The following is a 9,824-nucleotide window of genomic DNA, read 5'->3' as shown; positions in this document are numbered from 1 at the left end:
AAACTCCACACAGAAAGGTTGTGGTCCAACGGTGGATTCAAATCCAGGACATTCTCGCTTTGAGGCAGCAGTGCTAACCACTTTAAGCTTTATTATTATTACAATCTGTGGGTTTTTAATTATGTTAGTTTTGATAATGATAAAAAATAATCATAATTTTTCAATTTTAGCCCTCACAGCTCGTCTGACTGTGAGTCCCAGCAGCTCTCAGTTCTTTGAAGGAGACTTTGTGTCTCTGAGCTGTGAGGAGGACGACAGCTCTGCTGGATGGACTCTGAGGAGAAACACAAGTAAACAACAGAGGACTCAGTGTGGAGATGGGTGGGGAGAAGGTGCTGGTTCTTCCTGTAACATCAGCTACATCTTCACATGGGACAGTGGAGTTTACTGGTGTGAGTCCAGAGAGGGTCCCATCAGTAACATGGTTAAGCTGACAGTCACTGGTAAGCTGAGTGTGTGGAGTTAGTGTTGATGAAGCTGTGTGTAAATGGATGAAATGCTGTAGTTTGTCTCTGTGTTGAGGTGGATCAGTGATCCTGCAGAGTCCTGTCCTCCCTGTGATGGAGGGAGATGACGTCACTCTGCTCTGTAAAACAAAGACCACTCCCTCCAACCTCCCAGCTGCTTTCTATAAAGATGGCTCCCTCATCAGGAAGCAGCCTACAGGTCACATGACCATCCAGCATGTTTCCAGGTCTGATGAAGGCCTCTACAAGTGTGACATCAGCGGTCATGGAGAGTCTCCATCCAGCTGGATCACTGTCACAGGTGACACACTCACCTGTCTGTGTTTCTGCAGCTTTCAACATTCACAATGTGACGACAACTTAATGACTGTGTTTGCTTTGTTTTAGACAAACACACCACCACACCTCCACCTACATCCACACCTCCACCTACATCTACACCTCCTCCATCACTGTCCTCCACTGCTCTCTCTGTGTTGTCATTTCTTAAATCGATCTGTGGGTTCTTACTGGTGTTACTGGTTCTGTTAGGGAGACCATGTGTTCACAGGAAACTTGATGGTGAGACTCAGACTTTCTATTTCATGGTAAATTATTTTGATGTGATGTTCACTAATATTTTTCTCAGAGTATGAAAGAGTAAATTATTTCGCTGTTCATTCTGACTGATTTCAGCTGATGGGGGAGAAGTTGGAGATGATGACATCACATACAGTGAGAGAAAATCTCAAATCATCGGCAACAGCCAATCAGAGGAAGCAGAGGTAGTGTTTAATATGCTGTGTCTAGCGTTCATGTTGATATTGAAAGAAAAGAGAAAACTGGTTACATGAACTCATTGTGAACTCACTGAGCCTAAACTCATGTGTTAAACACAATAAAAAGCCCTTACATATTCCGTGCATAATATGTCCACATTCACGTGTGTTAATGATTGAGGAATAACTCTTTGAGCTGGTTTAGCTTAGCATCTAATTCTACATGTAAATGAATCAAATTTATAGAGCCAGTGAGAAAAATAAACAAGTAACAAGTTGCAGTTTTATCAACGTGTTATTATAAAATTGCACACACACACACAGAAGATCTTATTTCCTGTTGCCTACAATGGTTTATTTTTTATTCTTTCCACTGTGAAGTTTTTTTTATATTTGTACATCTTTGATTTCTTCCTCTTCATTTTAAGTCAGTTATTTGTTTTAGTTTTTACTTTTCACCAGCTGGACGCTCCTAATAAAGTTAAACAGTTACACAGTGAATTAGCGTTTATTATTATATTTACAAAATAACAAAGTTTTTGTCTTCGTCGTGTCATTTTATTTTGTTGTATTTATCCGCAACACCTTAGGCTGGTCCATGAAAATATTGTCTGACATTAAACTGATCCGTGGCGCAAAAAAGCTTGGGGACTGCTGCTGCAGGTCGTTCTATTTTGCTTATTCTTGTCAGGGCCATTGCAGGGCTGGAGCCTATCCCTGCTACCACAGGACGAGAGGATGCCAGCGTGACATAGGGTTAGCCATTCAAGGTTACATTCACACCTTGGCAATTTAGAATTGCCCTTAATAACCCTTAATAACCTTACCCCAGTAACTGCATGCCTCTGGACTGTGGGAGGAAGCCGGAGTACCCGAGCTGTATCTCAATTCATTGGCCGCATTCCTCGAAGAACCCAGCCTTCATGGTCGATGTGGGCAAGGTCCTCCAAAGACCGAGAAGGCCAGAAATGCGAGGCTGTGAAGTGGGACGGTGTAGCCTTCAGATTTGCGTCACCAGTTGTCTCACCAGTTACCGCGCTATGATTTCTGAGATATGGTAGGCCACGAAGAATACACCGGACCCATCTTTCAAATCAGGGGAAATGAAGGACGCATTTGTCGGCCCCGTAATTGGCTTTCAAATGTGGCCTCCGAAGGATGCAGCTCCTGAATGAAAACGCTATCTGCTTTTTGCACAAAATTATCAAATTTGCAGCTTCAGTTAAGTTAAGTAGGATGGTTTGTCAGAACACCGGCTGTAGGTGTGAACGAGTGTTTAGTTGTCTGTCTCTTTGTTAGTCCTGTGATAGACCGGTAACCTTTCTGCTGTGTATCTCAGCTGGAATAGACTCCAGACTTTGTGCTTCCATAAGATGGATCAGTGATTCAGAAAATGGATGATTTCATTCAATGATACCATTTTACAGAACTTATTTAAAGACTAGAATTGAACTCACTGTAGGTGTTCTGAGTTTGTAGGTGACTGTTAATGAATGCTGCTCTTTGCATGTGTTTTTCAGCCTGTGGTTAGTCTGTTAACAGAAACAACGGCTCTGTGGTCGTCATGTTTCCCCTGTCAGATAAAAATACTTCAGCTCCTCAGGTTGTACTGCAGGACTGTTAATGTCACAGGTTTGTATTTCACTGGTATGATTGTAATTATTTTGTAGTTTGCATGACATCCTGGTCCAGTGAGTCTGTGAGGACCCCTGATTGAGTGGTTCTGTGTTCCACACGTACAAACATTATATTTGTATTTATGAGTAAATCTGTTTTATGCTTGTGATAGCCTAGCTCTGTATTTGTCAAAGTGTGTGGCATAGTTCTGAGTTGGGGTGCAAGTTACCTGGCAGAAGATTCATGCAGAACTAATGTTTAACATTGGAACTTTTACAATGGAACAAAGAAATTTGCAGCAGTTACTTTAATAATATGCACATCCGCTGAAAAACTGCAGCTGTGTGTGTAAGTCGACAGCCACAATGAAGAAGAAGTGTACTGAAAAGTGCGAACATGTGGTCGGGTCTGTCGTGCTAGGACTAAGACTGAGACTAGGACTGAACTTTATTTTTCAATGTTTGACAATATCTAAAAAAAAGTTGCAGCTTTTCTGTCATTGTTTTGTTTAGATGGGGCGTGAAAAAATGTCTTCCTGCCATTTGGTAAAAGATGTAAAAAGTTTGAGAACCACTGGCCTAGATGAAAAAGATTGTGAGTCTATGAGAGGCCACAGTATCTCACATAGAGTTGTTATGCCTGTGATCAGGATATATATATGCAAGACGGATGTCATGAAGACGTCATAAAATGTGTGTTTTCTTCTCATATTTAAAAAAAAATAAGCGAACAAATATATCTAGTGGGTTTTTTCCCCCAAAAAAGAGCTGATCAAATTTTTAGGAATTTTTTTCATTGTGCTACATAGGAATAGTAATAACTTTTATCTTTTTACACATCCTGTTCAATAGCATCACTTCTATAACTTCTAGTATTTGCAGTGATTCCTCTCTGTGTGTTTTGTTGTGCAGAGAGTGATCCCGTTCCTGTCCACTCAGCCCTGAGAACTGAAGACATCAGTTATGGACAAACAGCTGTAAGAACAAACACACTCTGGTACAGCTGCTCTTTATTCACTAAAAACAGAGTAATTCTTTTTCATTATTATTATTTTCCACATTCAGTAAACAGTAAATTAAAGTCTAGGGTCTTCAGAGACCTGCAGCAAGCTTTCTTCTCCACACTGAACCAGGTCCTAGCTTACTATGCTAGTAATTAACGATTTGGAATAAATCATCAACAGCTCAGCGAGAGGAAAACTAAACTAGAAATCCAAGGTGAACAAGATGATCCCTTAAAAATGTCACATCATTGATTTTATTGATGATTGATTTTATGTATGAATTAAAACAGTTACATCCTACTGCAATGCTTTACTGTTATAAAGAATTTAGCAATCAGATGTCATGTTTACTGTGTAGGACAAAAAGGTTCATTTTTTGCATTTGTTTTTTATTAAAATGAGCTCAGATGATGAGAAACACCAACTCCCTCAAATGCCTTGAAACGTTTGACTGGTACTCTGTAAGATCTGATTTAAAAATGTTACATAAGTCAAGAATAGATTTAGCAAAACGTGTCCCAAGAATGAAAGTAAAAGTAGAGCTTATGACTCATATCTGATTTTACCTGACTTTATTGCATTACTGATCCTGGTATTCATGAGGGGAACATTTTCTGCCACAGTCTTGAGTCTGTCCACCCTTTAGGATACAACACAACTACTCGTAGAACTGGGGTTACATCCAGTAACTACTAGTTTTTTAGAAGAACTTCATTTTTACAGAACAGTTTCTCGCAGCTGTTTTCCCACACAGACACTTTTTAACCTCCTGATGTGAAGTGACATCATAACAACTCTGATTGGTGGTCCACGTATCCTCTGCATAGATGAGGCCCTCATCTATTTAATGTGATGCAGTGTTTGTCTCTTTTCTTTAATGAAAGTGAGCTTCCAGAAATTATTAAGTTGTTCTTCTTGGCCTCTGTAGCTTTTTATAAATAGACCAATATTATATACAATACCACAGAATGTGACAGATCTGACAGACTCAGCAGATCAAATTGTAAAAATGACTTTTATTAAGATAAAATCACATCAGCAGCAACCTCCATCTGTAAAGTGTAAACAACCTGTAAAATGTGTGAAAATAGGAAGATATGTCCATACTCAGCAGTTAATTTATTTTAGTTTATTTCGTATTTTGTAGTTACAATTCTTTTGTACAGCCATGTGGACTGTTAATCTGTTAAACTTTAAACTGAACTTACATAAATGAAGCTTTATCTGGAGTTTGTTTCTTCTGTAACAGTTTAATGTTTCAGAGACGATGTCTCTGCCTCACTGTCTGAACACTCAACAACAAATTTAAATTTAACTCCTCTCCCCATTCTGTCAGTTTACTTTACATAAACATAACTGAGTTTTCAGAGCTGCTTATCCTTCTCATGTTGAACTGTGTGTGTTTGTGTTTAGACTTTAAACCAGAGCCAGATGTCGTCTACTTTTCACTGAAGCAGTCCACCGGTCCAACCACTGATGTCCAGCTGCTGGTCTCTAACTGGCCCACACAGCCCTTGTAATCACTCTCAGTGGTTGTATAAGTCTGTCTGCATATAGTGTAACAAAGCGTAACTAAAATATAAATGTAATGAATTGTTTTAATTGTTTTGTGCCTTGGTATTCCCCCGGATAAGCTGGAGGAGGTGGCTGGGGAGAGGGAGGTCTGGGCCTCTTTGCTTAGGCTACTGCCCCCGCGACCCGGCCCCGGATAAAGCGGATGAAGATGGATGGATGGATGAATTGTTTTAATTGTCCTCACTAAAGTTTGCTTTTTGTTACATTTCATTTCTAAGCGTGGCACCTGTTGGCACCATTCTGTTGCTTCTATACAGCAGTGAACTGCTTCCTCTGCAGCATCAGTAAACTTTGCGCTCATGTGTCGTTTCTGTCGTGTGGTTCTGTGGGTTTCAGAAGTAGTGCTGATGGAAAGTTTGAATTGTGTTTCTAACTGGTACACACCTCTATTCAGAGCAGACAACAAAGAACAGACAAAACAGCTAAACCTCAACCACAGACTAAAAACAGCAGGAACATCATCGAGTGGCTGAAAAGATTCAGAACACTGTGCGTGCGTGCGTGTGTTTGTTTGAAGAGTTTCAATTCAAGGAATTCAAATCTGTAAGAATTTTCTCCCTGGCTAGCTTGGTGTTAGCTCTTTGTGCAGATGTTTGCACAGTTAAAGCCGCAATGTGATTTTTTTTCTGTCCTTGATGCAGTTTACACTTTACCATCACATTCTCAGCCTCTCATGCTACAAAAATAAGAGGAATATCTCCACTCATCCAAAGTTGTGGACCTCACCACCAATTTCGTCCTCCGTGCACACAAACTTCAGCTGCTTGTAGCAGGAAGGAAAACACATCTGATATGTATTTAATCCATCCATTGTGCAGATATTTAAAGAGCCTTTGTAATGCAAGTAGCAACAAAACTGTAATATTATTACAGAATTTAGTACAGTAGTGTGTTGTATTACTACATTACGCTAATGTAAATGTGCTATTTTGGAAAGCATTACACACAACAGTAAACCAGTTACATCAGGAGGTGTCCTGGTAACAGTCAGTGCTGCAGGGGATTTCATTTGTTGTAATACCAAAAGTGACCACTTGTACCTAAAACTACACAATTTGTGTAAAAGAAGTAAAGTAGCCAAAGTGCAGATGATAGTTTAGGTGTTGATTTGGAATATTTATTATACATTTGGACAGAGTCCAAAATGCACAGCATCTGAGACCAGAGAAGTTTGGGGATGCATGCTCAGGGTGCTGTGATGGCTTTAAGGTAAAATAAATAAATAAATCTGTGTCCTCCAAAGTTTCCAGACACTGAATGCTTGCTGTATTTAAATTAAAAAAAATGTGCTATTTCCTGTGTTTTAATGAATCAAATATATTTCCTTCACTGTCTAATTGCCCTTGAACCTGGACTTCATGTGTATCACTGAGACTTGGCTTAACCCTGGTGAGTCCAGTATTTTATCAGAACTTTTACCAGCGGGTTGTTCCTTTTTAACACACCAAGGGAGAGGAGGAGAAGGTGCGGCAGGTGAATTGTGAAAATGATTTTAAATGTACAGAGTTATTTTTGAAGTCTTTATCTTCTAGCTCTGATCTGACATGTTTTGAAGTCAATCACTCCAACTCAGTGCTCTTTGCTGTTATTTATCGTCCCCCAAAATACAATGAGAATTTCATAAATGACTTTTCAGAATTTTTAGCTGGGATAATGTTCTTATTATGGGAGATTTTAATATCCATGTCTGCTGCGCTGACAAAGGAGGAGAAGTTTTATTGACTCTTTTAATCTGGTCCAGTCCATACCTGGTCCTACACATGAACATGGACACACACTAGGCCTGGTCTTGTCACAGAGTCTACCTGTGTCTAATGTGGAAGCTGTCGGATCATTAACCCTTCTACTGCTGCCCCGTTCTCCTCTGCTTTTAGCCAGCTGTCTGTCCCCACTGTTTTCAGCTGGGAGTTGTTCTGAGAGTGAAAATAAATATAAATAATATAAATTGCTTCCTTGCTTGCCCCATGGCCAAGTAGATGAAATCACAATGGTTGTACTTATCTTTGATGAAGATGAGAAAGCGCACTGGGCAGAGGTAGAGAATTTAATATCGGGAGGGGCCGTGCTGACACCTACTGCTTTCTGGCAGGAAGCACCATGCCCCTCCTGTGTTTTAAATGCACTTTAGAACAGCACGCAGCAACACGACATATGAGAGGGCGGAGTTAGGTATGGGGTCTTCACACCCCTGTTCTTTGCATACCATCGGGGCAGGGGGGCTGAGAGGAGTTGGCAATCTGTTTGGGGTCTGTGACACTGGGCCTCCCCGCAACTGCTGGGCCGGCGGTGGTCTGCTTGCCCCCACAGCAGGGAAAAGGGTAACATATCTTGTGTCTGGGGATTGATCCCCCTTGTGGGGGCAGTGATACCTGGACCTGGGAGTATATCTGTATGTCTGGGGAGTATGAATAGGTGTATAGTGCTCATTTCTGTTTGTCTCCACATTGGGTGAGTTCTGAGTATTTGTATTTGTGTGAATGAGGGTTGGGAACGTATGCTTGTGTCTGTGTGTGCCAGTTGGTCTATGTCTATGAGGTCGAGTCCCCACATCCGCCTCTCCTGGAACATCTTAGGGCCCCCAAGGGGTGGAGGCCTAGCTCCACCCACCACACTACCTCCCCGTGGCCGATACCCTCAGCCGTCGGTGCGTTGGTGCTTGTCGGTGTTCGGGGCTGGGCGCTCAGGTACGTACCTGCCTCAGTCTGCTTGATGGGGCCTGGCACCCGTGGCCAGGTCGGGCCCCTTCTGCGGTGGTGGGGTGCCCCAGGTGGTGCGGCTGGCTGCCAGTAGGGCCTGCGGGCTCAGTGCGCACACAGGTGCTCACATACACAAACTATATCTTCCTTGGCTACGACCTGCCTGGTGCTCAATAACAGTCAATATTTAGTATTTACTGTTACTTACACGTATCTAGGTTGTTGTCTCTGTATTGTGTTGTTCTCTTGTTTTTTGTTTTCTCTTTTCTTCTTTTAACAGGTGATCCAATGGATTTTCTCAATGTCTTCTTTTACTTTCCCCCTTCCCCTCTGTTTTCTGTGTTGTCTTCGTATAGCTTTGTGAAATAACACAGCATCCACATGTCTTTTGCGAGCATCCGCTCCAAACATTTTATTCCACCATTCACCAACCAGTATTCTTTTATGGAGGCAATGCCCCTGGAGGCATTCATGAGCCCTCTCAAATACAGCGCCCCCTACTGGCAAAACCCCATCACCACATGAACACCCACACATTACCACATCCCCTTTTCTCTGACAACATAGGTCCCACGAATCAACATATACACATAATTGTTTTAGATCAATATTTTTTTTTTCAACACCATCAGAATATAAGATAAAAACAAATCCAGTCGTAGCTTTACAGATTAAGCCTAACTGGTCTTTTGACCTTACGCTCTGACCTCCTCAATACAGGTTCTGAAACAACTGCACTCTTCTCCACATGCTCATGTCCATCCAGTGGTTTTAAACCAGACACTGTCTCTGCATGTGACACATCAACATTTTCATCTTCCTCACCATATTGTTCCTCCTGAAATGTCTCTTTAGTCTTCAGCAAGTTACGACGGTTCCTTCTGAACACATGACCTTCTTCAGTTCTTACGTCATATGATCTCGGACCTGCTTCCTGAAGAACAATGGCTTTCCTGCTCCATGCATTCTGATCTTGGATTCTCACTACATCATCCTTTGCAAGCAACTCAAGTGCTCTTGTTCCCTTGTCGTATTGTAGTTTTTGTTTCCATTTCAGATGCTCTTGTTTTTTTATAATTCCTTCACTCTGCTTGCTTTCTGCATAGCAGGGCAAAGTTGTGTGTAGCTTACGATTCATCAGCAATTCTGCAGGGGATAAACCACAGTCAAGAGGAGTAGTCCTGTAGCTCCAGATCCAGAGCTAAATAAGGATCTGATCGACTGTCTGTAGCCTTCTTCAGAACCTGCTTGATGATATGCACTCCTCTTTCAGCCTTGCCATTTGCCTGTGGATGTTGAGGACTTGATGTGACATGTTTAAAGCCGTATTCTCTTGCGAAATTCTGCCATTCTTTGCAATTATAGCAAGGACCATTGTCACTAATGACAGTTTCAGGTATTCCATGCCTGGAAAAGATAGACTTCACACGTGTGATCACATTATTAGCAGTTGTACTTGTAAGCAGAGCAATCTCAGGAAAGTTAGAGTAATAATCTATCACCAACAGATAGTCTTTCCCATTAAAATGAAATAAATCTGTTCCGACTTTCCTCCAAGGCGCTGTAGGAAGTTCAGGAATCATCATGGGTTCTCTTGCCTGTCTGCTCTGAAACTTGTTACATGTTTCACACTTTCCGACTATGGTCTCAATGTCTTTATTAATGCCAGGCCAGTACAGTGTCTCTAGCCCTCCTTTTACACTTTTCT

At 41.4% G+C, this 9,824-nt stretch overlaps 1 long non-coding RNA gene across 1 annotated transcript; it reads left to right on the top strand.

Moving 5' to 3' along the window:
- Nucleotides 1-858: 858 nt before the first annotated feature.
- On the top strand, nucleotides 859-5,457 carry LOC120722479. The gene is made up of 4 exons (XR_005693474.1): nucleotides 859-1,028; nucleotides 1,143-1,231; nucleotides 3,754-3,818; nucleotides 5,259-5,457. It is a non-coding gene; the product is annotated as an uncharacterized LOC120722479 (long non-coding RNA).
- Nucleotides 5,458-9,824: the final 4,367 nt, after the last annotated feature.

The sequence above is a fragment of the Simochromis diagramma genome, unplaced genomic scaffold (genome assembly GCF_900408965.1).
Source record: "Simochromis diagramma unplaced genomic scaffold, fSimDia1.1 OVJJ01000640.1, whole genome shotgun sequence".
In the NCBI taxonomy this organism is placed as follows: domain Eukaryota; kingdom Metazoa; phylum Chordata; class Actinopteri; order Cichliformes; family Cichlidae; genus Simochromis; species Simochromis diagramma.
Note: the sequence above shows the minus strand (reverse complement) of the source record. Positions and strands in the feature narration are given on the sequence as shown.